This window comes from Macrotis lagotis, chromosome 1 (genome assembly GCF_037893015.1).
Source record: "Macrotis lagotis isolate mMagLag1 chromosome 1, bilby.v1.9.chrom.fasta, whole genome shotgun sequence".
Lineage (NCBI taxonomy): Eukaryota > Metazoa > Chordata > Mammalia > Peramelemorphia > Peramelidae > Macrotis > Macrotis lagotis.
Genome location: NC_133658.1, coordinates 673,817,824 through 673,830,278, shown reverse-complemented (window position 1 = coordinate 673,830,278; position 12,455 = coordinate 673,817,824).

Sequence of the window (12,455 nt, the reverse complement as noted above, 5' to 3'; positions counted from 1 at the left end):
ATCTTTGAGTTGCAGTTGTAGTGGAATTCCTGGATCAATGGTTAACTTTTTTTTTATTGCCCCTTGTGTATAGTTCCAAATTGCACTCCACAAAGGTTGAATAAGTTCATAGCTCCATCAACAATGTATTAGTGTCCTAGTTTTTCCACATTCCTCCCTCAACGCTGATCACTTTTCTTTTTAGTCATATTGGCCAATCTGATAGGTAAGATGGTGCCTCAGAGTTGTTATAATGTGCATTTCTCTAATCAATAATAATTTTGAGCATTTTTTCATAATACTATAAATAACTTTAGTTTCTTCATCTGAGAACTGCCTGTTCACATCCTATGACCATTAATTGAGTATTCTTATACATTTGATTCAGTCCCATATGCATTTTAGAAATAAGTCCTTTGCCAGAAACACTAGCTGTAAAACTTGTTTCCCAACTTGCTCCATTTCTTTTAAATTGGTTACATTGCTTTTATTGGTTACATTGCAGAACTTTTTTTAAATTTAATCTAATCAGAATTATACATTTTGTGTTTTATAAAGTTCTCTGTCTCTTCTTTGATTTTAAACTCCTCCTCTTTCCACAGATTTACAGATAAACTTTCCTTTTTTTTCCTAACATGTTTATGGTGTCACCATATATGTCTAAATGCTATATACATTTCAAACTTATCTTGGCATAGGGTATGAGATATTGGTCTATGCTTAGTTTGTGCTTTATTACTTCTGGCCTTTCCCCCCCAGTTTTTCTTAAAGATAGAGTTATAAATCCAGAAGTTAGAGTCTTTGGGTATATCAAACAGTAGACTGAATATATTGAATATATTGATATATTGAAATGCTATTGATTTGTGTGAGTTTATTTTTTATCCTGAAGCTTAGCTTAAGTTGTTAATTGCTTTAGTTTTTTAGCTAATTTTCTGTTTGACTAATAATACTCTCACAAAGAGTGAGTTTTGCTTCTTCATTGCATTTTTCAAGTTTCTTTTTTATTCTCTTGTGCTCTTATTTTTATTCTCTCTTTTCTTTCTCTCTTATTCTCTTTTTTCTTTTTATTCTTTTATTCCTGGAAATCCTTCTTTCACCCCTGATGTTTTGGGGAATGCTTCTGGTTTATCCAGATTTAGTTTACTATTTTAACAAAAAATCCATTTATTTCTATGCTTTTTACTCTTTTTAATAAAAAAGGTATTCATGTAAGACTTTAGAGATATAAAATTTCACCTAATAGATGTGTCCCACAAGGTTTGGTAAATTGTTTCATTATTTTAATTGCCTTGAATTAAATTATTAGTTATTTCCATGATTTGTTTGATCTACTCATTCTTTAAAATTAGCTTATTTGGTTTCAATTAATTTTTAGTCTATGGTCCTTTATTTCATGTGATTTTTATTGCATCATGATTTGAATCTTTTTTAAAATTTAGTTTTTTTTTTATCCATTTGTACATGCATATTTCCAAGTCATAAAATTTCCCTCCACCTTCCCTTCCCACCCCTCTCTCCTCAGCAGAGAGCAGTCAGGTTAGTATTTTACATACATATTTTGTTAAACATATTTACAATTTAGTAATTTTTGACCTGAGGAATTAGGATTGAGGGAAAGAGATACATAAGAGATAATTTTTATAAAGTGTTCATCAGATTCAGAGGATTCAGAGGGTTGTTTGCTTTTCTTATGTTTTGTTTTGTTTTTCTTTGTTTTTTTCTAAGATAATGAGTTCAAGTGACCTGTCCAAGGTCATACAGCTAGGCAATTATTAAGTGTCTGAGGCCCAGTCTAAACTCAGGTCCTCCCAACTCCAGGGCTGGTGTTCTATCCATTGTACCACTTGACTGGCCCCTTGTTTTGTTTTTCTTCCTTTGCTTAGGGATTATATAATCCATAACCAGTCAAATACAGTTGTCCTAGCTCTCTGGATTGTCTAGAGGAGCTGCTTTCATGAAGTTTGTTCATTTCATAATGTTGCTGCTGTGTACACTGTTCTCTTGATTCAATTCCCTTTGCTCAACATCAGATCCTGTAAGACGTCCCATGCTTCTCTAGAGTCCAACCATTTATGATTTCTTATAGAACAATAATATTCCATAGTATTCATGTACCATAACATGTTTAGCCATTCCCCAATTGATGGGTATCCCCTCAATTTCCAATTTTTTGACACTACTAAAAGGGCTGCTATGAATGTTTTGGAACATGTAGGATTTTTCTCATTTTTTACAATTTCTACTGTATATAGGCCTGGAATTGGAGTTTGCTGGGTCAGAGGGTATAAACAGTTTTATTATGCTTTGGGCTTCGTTCCATATTGCTCTCCAGAAAGGTTGGATCTGTTTACAAGATCTGAATTTGTTTTTAATAATTCTGCCTTTCTATACTTGATTTTAAGGTTTTATTCTCTACTACATGATCAATTTTTGTATAGGTGCCATGTGCCTCTGAGAAAATGATATATTCCTTTCTATACCCATTTAATTTTTTCCAGATGTCAATTATATCTAAACATTCTAAAATTCCCTCCTTAACTTCCATCTTTTTTACTTTATGGTTAGATTTATTTAGTTCTGAGAGAATGAGGTTGAGTTGCCCTTCCAATATAGCACTAAGACAAACAAAAGAAAGCCATGAGATAGGGGAAAACATAAGAGAATTTTTAAAGAAGTGAACAATGTATACATTTAGATTCAGTGTTCCCCACCCACCCTACTAGTAGATGACATTAGCCATAGCAAGTCTCTTAAGGTTGTGTTTGATCTCTGAACTTGCAGCCTTTTACTTTACTTGCTGTGTATTCATCTTCTCCAAATTTTTCTTTTTTATTTAAGCAAGACGAACTTGCTTTATTCTCTAAAAATCTCCAACCAAAGGAAACTCCACAAAAAGAGACAGAGAGGGAAGATAGCATCATGGTGGGAGGGGAAGGTGTTTGTTAGATTCTGGATTAGGAAGTTTTAAAAGCCGGATGCAAGAGTCAGAGGGGAGATCCTTTTCTGCCTTCTGGGAGTCCAGAAGAATCACAGTATCACAGTTTCCATGGAGACCAAGAAAGGCTAGTGGATCTTGGTGATCTTATTTTCCTGGGAGCTGGGGATGATAAGGACAGAGCAAGACTGGAGAACTTGCACTTGAGAGGGTTAGAATTTAGTCCCACACCAGAGGATTGTAGTATTTCCAGAGAAATAGCATAGATCTTTCTGGTGCCTTTATCTAGAGGAAAGATGTTAGAACTCTTGGGCAACATTTCCATAACTCCTTATCCAAGCATATCTGGAACACTTTGCATCAGTAGCAGCAGTAAAGATCAGGAAGGGATGTGGAGTAATCTTCTTGGTTCAGTCAACTAAGGGGTTTAAGGAAAAAAACAAAAATCTCAAGACTGAAAGAGTCACCTATGGATTCATCTTGAGAAGGAAGCAGGGGAAAGAAGACCTCCCTTACCTTAGGGAGTCATCTAAATTTTTCTTGTAAACTACATATTGTAGAATTCTGGTTTTTAATTTTCTCTGCTATTTATTTTATGGGAGAATTCATCCCATTCACATTCACAATTATATTTAGTAACTCTTTATTACTCTCTCTCCCTTCCCTTTATCCTTTTCTTTCTCCTTTCATCATATCCCTGCTGTGTTTTGCTTTTGAATACTACCTCCTTTAATCTACCCCATTCTATCTAACCCATCGCTTTTCTTCCCCTTCCCCTTTCCCCTCTTACTTTTCTCTTCCTTTCTTCCTTCCCATCTATCAGTCCCCATTTCCCTTCCCTCATTTTCTCCTCCTAATGACTGAAGGATAAGATACATTTTTAAAGATAACTGTGTATATGTGTAATTCTCTCAAGTCAAATAAAAGAAACATGCAAGTTGTTTTCACAGTCTACCTTATTTCCCTCTATCGTAATATGTCCTTTGCACCTATGAGGCAATTTACCCCATTCTGCCTCCCCCTTCCTTCTGTCCCAGAACAATCTGTTTTTTTAAAGACCTTAATTTTTTTTTTACTTGTTTCATCAAAATCAATTTATATCCATACTTTCTGCCTAATCTTTTCCCCTGAAAGAGTATGCTCAATTTGGTGGTTGATTCTTGGTTGTAATTCAAGCATTTTTGCCTTCTGGAATATGACGTTGCAGATCCTTTGATACCTTTATATTGATGTTGCCAAGGCCTGAATAATCCTGACTGTGACTACTTGATATTTGATTACTTCTTTCTGACTACCTGAAGGATTTTCTCCTTGATTTGATAATTCTGGAATTTGACTACAATATTCCTTGATGTTTTCATTTTGGTATCTTTCAGGAGGTGATCAATGGAGTCATTCAATGACAATTTCCCATTCTCATTCTAGGATATCAGGTTTGTTTTCCCTTGATGATTTGTTGAAAGATGTTGTCCATGTTCTTTTCTGGCCATGATATTAAAGTAGTCAAATAATACTTAAATTATCTCCCCATATCTGTTTCCAGGTCAGTTGTTTTTCTAGTGAGGTATTTTACATTTTCTTCTATTTTTTAAAAAATATTCTTTGTTTTTGCATGACTGATTCTTGATGTCTCATAGACTCATTAACCTCCACTTATCTATTCTTCAAGAAATTATTTTCTTCAATTATTTTTTGCATTTTCTTTTCCATTTGGAAAATATTTTTTTAAAGGAGATTTTATCCTTTCCATTGTTTTTATTTGCTCAATTATATCTCCTAGTATCATGGACTTCTCCTTTGTTTTTTTTAGATTTTTCAAGGCAATGGGGCTAAGTGGCTTGCCCAAGTCCACATGGCTATGTAAATATTAAATTATTAAGTATCTGAGGTCGGATTTGAACTCGGGTACTCCTGACTCCAAGGCCAGCAGTCTATTCACTGCGCCACCTAGCCGCCCAGGTATCATGAACTTCTACTTGCTGAATTTAAATTTTAAGAAATTATCTTCCTTGGTACTTCTTTTTCTTTTGAACAATTCTGTATCTGAAGGAGTCATTTCCTTTAGTGAATTTTTTTACCTCATTTTTCTTTTTCCTTTTCTTTTTTCTTTTCTTTTTTGTAAATTTTGCATCATGATACCTTCTTTTCTTCAATGAGTTTTTGTGCTTTTTTTCTTTTTTGTTTTAGCATTTACCCAATTTGTTTTAGCAGATTTTATTTTCCTCAGTATTTTCAGATGCTTTCCTTGCCTTGATTTTCTTTTCATAATTTTCTGGCATAACCATCATTTTCCCCCAATTCTTCCTCTGCCTCACTCATTTGATTTTTAAAAATGCTTTTTGAGTTCTTCCAGCAATTCTTTTTGGACCAGTGTTCAATTCACATTTCTAGGGTTCTCTTCTCTCTTGGGTTTGAGACCTGGGTTTTGACTTTTCAATGAATGACCAAAAGTATTTTTCCTGCCCTACTTGACCTGAGTCACTGCTCACCTGTGACTTTCTAGTGCTATCACTCGTTTTAATTTTGTGACTATTACTCTGAATTGCATTTGAGCAATGCAGCAGGGATCTGAACATAGTACTAGCAAAGGGTTCCTTGCAATCTACTTCTGATCAGTCATGTGATTTCCCTCCCCTATGGTACATGGATTGAGAGATTCAGAAACTCCTGCAATAGCAGCAATTTGGCAATAGCCAAAGCAGCAAATCTGAAGACAGTAATTCACCATTTTGACTCCACATCTCAATTCTTTGGATTTTATTTTTATTTTATTTTATTATTTTATTTTATGGAAGAATTGAGTTGCAATTCAGATTCTAACACTTTATCAACCATGTGACCTTGGGCTATGTGTAATCTTTTAAACTCTCCCTAGGACAACCCAAGGGACTCAGTGGATAAAGTACTGGACCTGGTGTCAAGAAGACCTGAGTTCCAATCCAGCCTCTGAAACTTACTAGCTATGTGATCCTGTGTAAATCCTTTTGTTTGCCCTAATTCACTGGAGAAGAAAAACATAAGCTACTTCAGTATCTTTGCAAAGAAAACCCCATCAAGAGTATGATCACAAAGAGTCAAATATAAATGATTGACTGATCAACAATAAGAAGTTTCCTCAGACTAGATGTTCACTTTACCCAACCTTCTCATGCTGATAGTACACTGACTCCTTGTGACCCCTTCCTCTTATTTGCTAGTTCTTCATCCAGTGAAATTGCTCAGGCCAGTCTATCTTAATTCCTCTCTAAGTTCTTTTCATAAACTTTGTTTATCATCTCTCAATGAGTACCCTCCCTTTACCCTATTTTCATCTTGCTGCAGTGTCTCGTATTCTCCCAATACAATATATGTTCCTTTTTTGTATTTGTATTCTCAGGGCTTAGCATGGTATAAAATACTGAATGCATCTAACTTACCATAATATAGCTAATAAATCTTTATCTTTTCAAAATGTATAACAGGAAAGAAATTTTGTTATTCTTTAGTGTATCTATATCTTAAAAATCTCCTTGTTCTTTCAATCTAATTTCTTCATCATCAAGGACCTAAAGATCAGAAAAGAAAAGAAAGTGAGTCTCTCATGACTGTTGTGATGAAGCCATAGTGGCTTATTAGCAAAGAAAAGGAATTAAAGGTGATGTAAACTTGCCAAAAATAACTTTAACTATATTTGATTGGTTGACTATTAAGATGCTAATGAAGCTGACATGAGTGAAGACTAAGTATTTTAGTTCTTAATAATTCAAGTTTCAAAGTTGTTGGATACCTAAATGGTTTTAAAATGTGGAATGAGAGAGAGTAAAAAATCAACTTCAAAAAATTTTGGGATCATTTTTCACTTAAAAGTTTTCTGAAACATTTAATTAGATGAATTATCTACAGATGAATATGAACAAGGAAAAATACATAGCAATTAAGAATATGAATTTGCTTTGAATTTGAAAACTACAGTTTCAAAAATTAATACTGATTTGGTCATATTCTAGAAAATAGGAACATTAAATGCATAGAAAATAAGGGATTCTAAGGAATAAAGTATTTTAGATCACTAGGACCCTAATATTTATGTGACAGCAATTTTTAGCTCTTTACTCCAAAAGAGCAGCTGTGTTTTCTTTTAGAATATTACCAAGAATGAAATGTTATCTAAGAGTTTATTAACATTAAACTATGGTATTAAATTCTAAAAGTCACAAATTAGTAAATATTCATTAAACAGGTATATAAAAAGGATAAGAACAGAGGGACCTGCAGTGATATTTTTAGAGTATTTATTCATATGAGGTCTATGCAGAACAACTAATTAGAAATATAACATGCAAAATAGTAATATAGACTTTTCTAATTTGTATGAGGTAAAATGGAATTTATTTCATAGAAGAGCTGAATGTGTTATCAGATATCACTCTCATTTTATGGATCAACAGCATCAGAGATCCTGAAAACAAGCTTGGTTGAACCAGACTCAGCATTAACTTAATTAGTGCTTTTTGCTAAGACTGAAACTTAGAAGATTCTGACAGAATATGTAAAAACATCAAAAGAAAAGAAAACACTGATTCTACCATCTACTTAGTAAAAATAGCTAAAAATAGGAAATTATCAGTTCACAGGCAAACTCTAATGTTCACCAACAAAAAGACAGCCCAAGAAAGGTACCATTCTACCCCAACCTTCCATCACATCTCCATCCATCCTTTCATTAATTAATTCATTCAACAAGCATTTATTAAGTACCTACTATGTGGCAGTCACTGTCCTTAGCAGTAGGAACAAAAAAAGAAAAATTGAGCAATTTCTGCTCTCAAAGAGACTACATATTGCCACATTTCTTATAGTTAGTTTCCAAGGCTTCCCATGATTTTCTTCACCTCACCACAGTGAAATTCAGAACAAATATCCTGCCACTTGAATCAAGTGTGAAAATTTCTGGCTATACATTTTCTGGCTGGAAGACAGGCCTCCTGATAGCTAAAAACAGGTGCTCTTTTCACTATGACATAAGGAATTGTTAAATGCCTTAAATATATGCATATTTTCATTCAAAGTAATTTAATTCAAGCATTTATCAAGTTCCTCCCTACTCTCTAGCAGATGCTGTGCTCCTCACTGAGAATACAAATAAGAAAATGAATCCGTCCCTGAACTGACCTCAAGGGACTTACATTCTATAAAATGTTGGTGACAACATGTACACATATACAGACATATAAATACATACATATATGCATAAACACATGATTTCATACAACATATATTCATACATAACATATGCATGAACACACATGCTTTTCATAGATACGTACATACATGTGATTTCTGGGAAGAGAACAGTTATAATTTGAAGAATAAATTATTAAAAATAGAGAAGAATGGTGTGAAGAAGCTATAATAATAAGGCCAAGAGAGAAGAATGTAACAGCAAAGAAAGTGCTCAAGGAAATAAGGTATCCTGCACTTGAGAATTAGAAACTCTCAGTGAAGGAAAAGTACTGTTTTCTTCAATAATCAACAAACATTCATTATCTATTTTACTCTAGGCACTGTCCTAACTACTGGGGATATAAGACAAAAGTGCAAGGATGTTCCCTCAAGGGATTTATTTTCTAATTGAGGAAACAAAGTTGGAGACAATGTCATTAATTCATGTGAGAAGTGATAAGGACATGAATAATGGCTTTACCTGTATGAGGAAAAAGGAAATAGGTACAAAAGATGTTTTGGAGAAATTAAAGGTGATGTAAACTTGTGGAAAAAGTAATGTTTTTTTAAATAAAAGAAAGATTTAATTCATTTTGAATTTTACAATTTTTCTAGTAATCTTGCTTCCCTCCCCCCAGCCCCCACAGAAAGCAGTCTCAGTCTTTACATTGTTTCCATAGTATACTTTGATCTAAACTGAATGTGATGAGAGAGAAATTATGTCCTTAAGGAAGAAAAATAAAGTATAAGAGATAGCACAACTACATAATAAGAAAATGGGTTTTTTAAAATTAAAATTAATAGTCTTTGGTCTTTGTTCAAACTCCACAATTCTTTCTCTGGATACAGAAAGAAAGAATTGTGGAGTTTTGCACTGATGGAATGAGCAAGTCCATTAAGGTTAACTATCACCTCTAATGGTAGGGTGTACAATGTTCTTCTGGGTCTGCTCATCTCTCTCAGCATCACTTCATGCAAATCCTTCCAGGCTTCTCTGAATTCCCCCATCCCTCTTAGTTTCTAATAGAACAATAGTGTTCCCATGACATACATATACCAGTGTGTTAAGCCATTCCCCAATTGAAGGACATTCACTTAATTTCCAATTCTTTGGCACCACAAACAGGGCTACCTTGAATATTTTTGTATAAGTAATGTTTTTACCCTTTTTTTTCATAATCTATTCAGGGTATAGCCCCAGTAGTGGTATTGCTGGATCAAAAGGTATGCACATTTTTGTTGCCCTTTGGGTGTAATTCCAAATTGCTCTCCAGAAAAGCAGCTGAGTTCACAGATCCACCAATAATGTATTAATGTTCCAGATTTTCCACATTCCTTCCAGCACTGATTATTGTCCTTTCTGGTCATATTGGCCAGTCTGAGAGGTGTGAGATGGTACCTCAGACATGCTTTAATTTACCTTTCTCTAATGAGTAGTGATTTAGAGTAATTTTTCATATGACTTATGGATCACTTTGATTTCCTCATCCGCAAATTGCCTTTGCATATCCTTTGACCATTTGTCAATTGGAGAATGGATTGGTTTTCTTTGTCATAAATTTGACTCAGTTCTCTACATATTTTAGAAATGAGTCCTTTGTAAGAAATAAAAGTTGTAAAAATTGTTTCCCAATTTACTACATTTCTTTTGATCTTGGTTACAGTGGTTTTGTCTATGCAAAAGCTTTTAAATTTAATGTAATCAAAATTACCTAGTTTGTTTTTAATGATGTTCTCCATCTCTTCACTTCCCATTGATCTGACAGATAAACTATTCCTTGATCTACTAGCTTGCTTATAATATTGTTTTTTATGTCTAAATCCTGTATCCATTTTGCTCTTATCTTGGTAAAGGGTGTGAGGTTTTGGTCTAATCTAAGTTTCTTCCATACTAACTTCCAATTTTCCCAACAGTTTTTATCAAAGATAGAGTTTTTATCCGAATAGCTGGACTCTTTGGGTTCATCAAACAGCAGATCACTATAATCATTTCCTGCTATTGCACCTGGTCTATTCCACTGATCTATCTCTCTATTTCTTAGCCAATACCAGACAGTTTTGATGTCTGATGCTTTATAGTATAATTTTTGATCTGGTCGGGCTAAGCCACCTTCTTTTGTACTTGTTTTCATTGAATCCCTGGAAATTTTTGACTTTTTATTTCTCCACATGAATTTACTTACAATTTTTTCTAACTCATTAAAGCAATTTTTTTTGAATTTTGATTGGTAGGACAATAAACAAGTATTTGATTTTGGTAGAATTGTTATCTTATTATATTAGCTCAAACTATCCCTGAGCAGTTGATGTGTGCACAATTGTTTCAATCTGATTTTATTTATGGGAGAAGTGTTTTGTAAGTGTTTTCAAAAAGTTTCTGAGTCTACCTTGGCAGGTAGACTCCCAGATATTTTATATTGTCTGAAGTTACTCAGAATGGGATTTCTTTTTCTAGCTCTTTCTGCTTCATCTTGCTAGTCACATATAGAAATGTTGAGGATTTATGAGGGTTTATGTTATATCATACAACTTTGCTAAAGTTGCTAAATTATTTCTAGTACTATTTTAGATGAGTTTTGTGGATTTTCTAGGTATACTATCATGTCATCTGCAAAGAGTGAGAGTTTTGTCTCTTCCTTCCCAATTCTAATTCCTTCAATTTCTTTTTCTTCTCTTATTGCTGAAGTTAGCATTTCTAATAAAATATTGAATAGTAGTGGTGATAACAGGGCATCCTTATCTCACCCATGATCTTATTGGGAATGCCTCCATCCTATCCCTGTTGCATATAATGCTTGGTTTTTTGTTGTTGTTTTTTTAGGATTTTGCAAGGCAAATTGAGTTAAGGAGCTTGCCCAAGGCCACACAGCTAGGTAATTATTAAGTGTCTGAGGCCAGATTTGAACCCAGGTACTCCTGACTCCAGGGCTGGTGCTTTATCCACAGCGCCACCTAGCCACCCCCATATAATGCTTGTTGCTGGTTTCAGATAGATACTGCATATTATACTAAGGAATGATCTATATATTCCGACACTCTCTAGTGTTTTTTAGAGGGATGCGTGCTCTATTTTGTCAAAAGAAAAAGTAATGTTCATGCTTAAGAAAAAGATTTACTGAAAAAGGAGATGACATCATGTCTCTGTATAATATCATCATTGTTCATGACTTGTGGCCAAAACAGAGGTCAGTGGAGTCCTAGAGTCTGGCTGGTTATAGAGGGATGAGTTTGTTTGGGGAATCTCTCTTTTGTCAGATAATCTCAGTTAAAAACTCACCCCAATGATGACACTACTATTTCTTTCACATTTGGAGGATAGAAAGAAGGATTATATATCTCAATTTGTTCTTTTCTTTGATAACTGTGGCTTGTAAACTTTGTCTAGTTTTAGCTAATGTTGAAATCTTTATTGTGCTAAAATGAAATTATTTTACTACTTTAAATTAATATACTCAAAAGCATTGAATGAGTAGGAATTATTCAGGGTTTTCACCATTGCTTTTCCTACTGTTATCCTTAGAATGAATTTTCATAAAAAAATAAAATGAAACCCTATGCTCAACTCATCTTTCCAAATCAATTTGATCTTATTTGTTTTCTTGTGCTTCTCCTCCTCCTCCTCCTCCTCCTCCTCCTCCTCCTCCTCCTCCTTCTTCTTCTTCTTCTTTTTCTTCTTCTTCTTTTTCTTCTTATCCTTCCCCTGTCGCCAGGGAGAATGCTCTATTCACTGGGTTATAGAACAGCCACAAAAGGGAGTTTATTTACCTTAGATTTAAGAAGGAAAAATTAATGACTTATAATAAGTCTACACACACACACACACACACACACACACACACACAAATACACAAACAAACTCATCACAAATATACACTGAAAGTCAAAAGGAAAATGCCAGTTACTGTTATAGCTATAATGGTTTCAGATCTCATTTATTTGTGTTTTCATATATCTAATTTAATAAAATAATGCAGATTAGAGTAATTTTTATTCAGAAGTATATTCACCAAAATATTTCACTGCTATCTATAATAGTAACAATAAATCAAAATAGTACAATAAAGGCAGGAATTTGGTATTTAAGGTATTTACATACTTTTGAATAATGTCTCTCTAAACAACTTACAGAGCAGTAGAACTCATAAAAAAAGGTATAATGAAACAATTTTCCAGTCCAGGACAACTTAGAAGATAAAAAAATAAAGATCTGTTTCACTGGGGTGAGAACGAAGCTTAGTCCAGTTCTTTCTATGGGAAAACCTCAACAAACCAGTAACTGCAGTACTGATTTCTGGACCTTTTTGCCCACAGACAGTATAGGAAACAAGCAACCAAT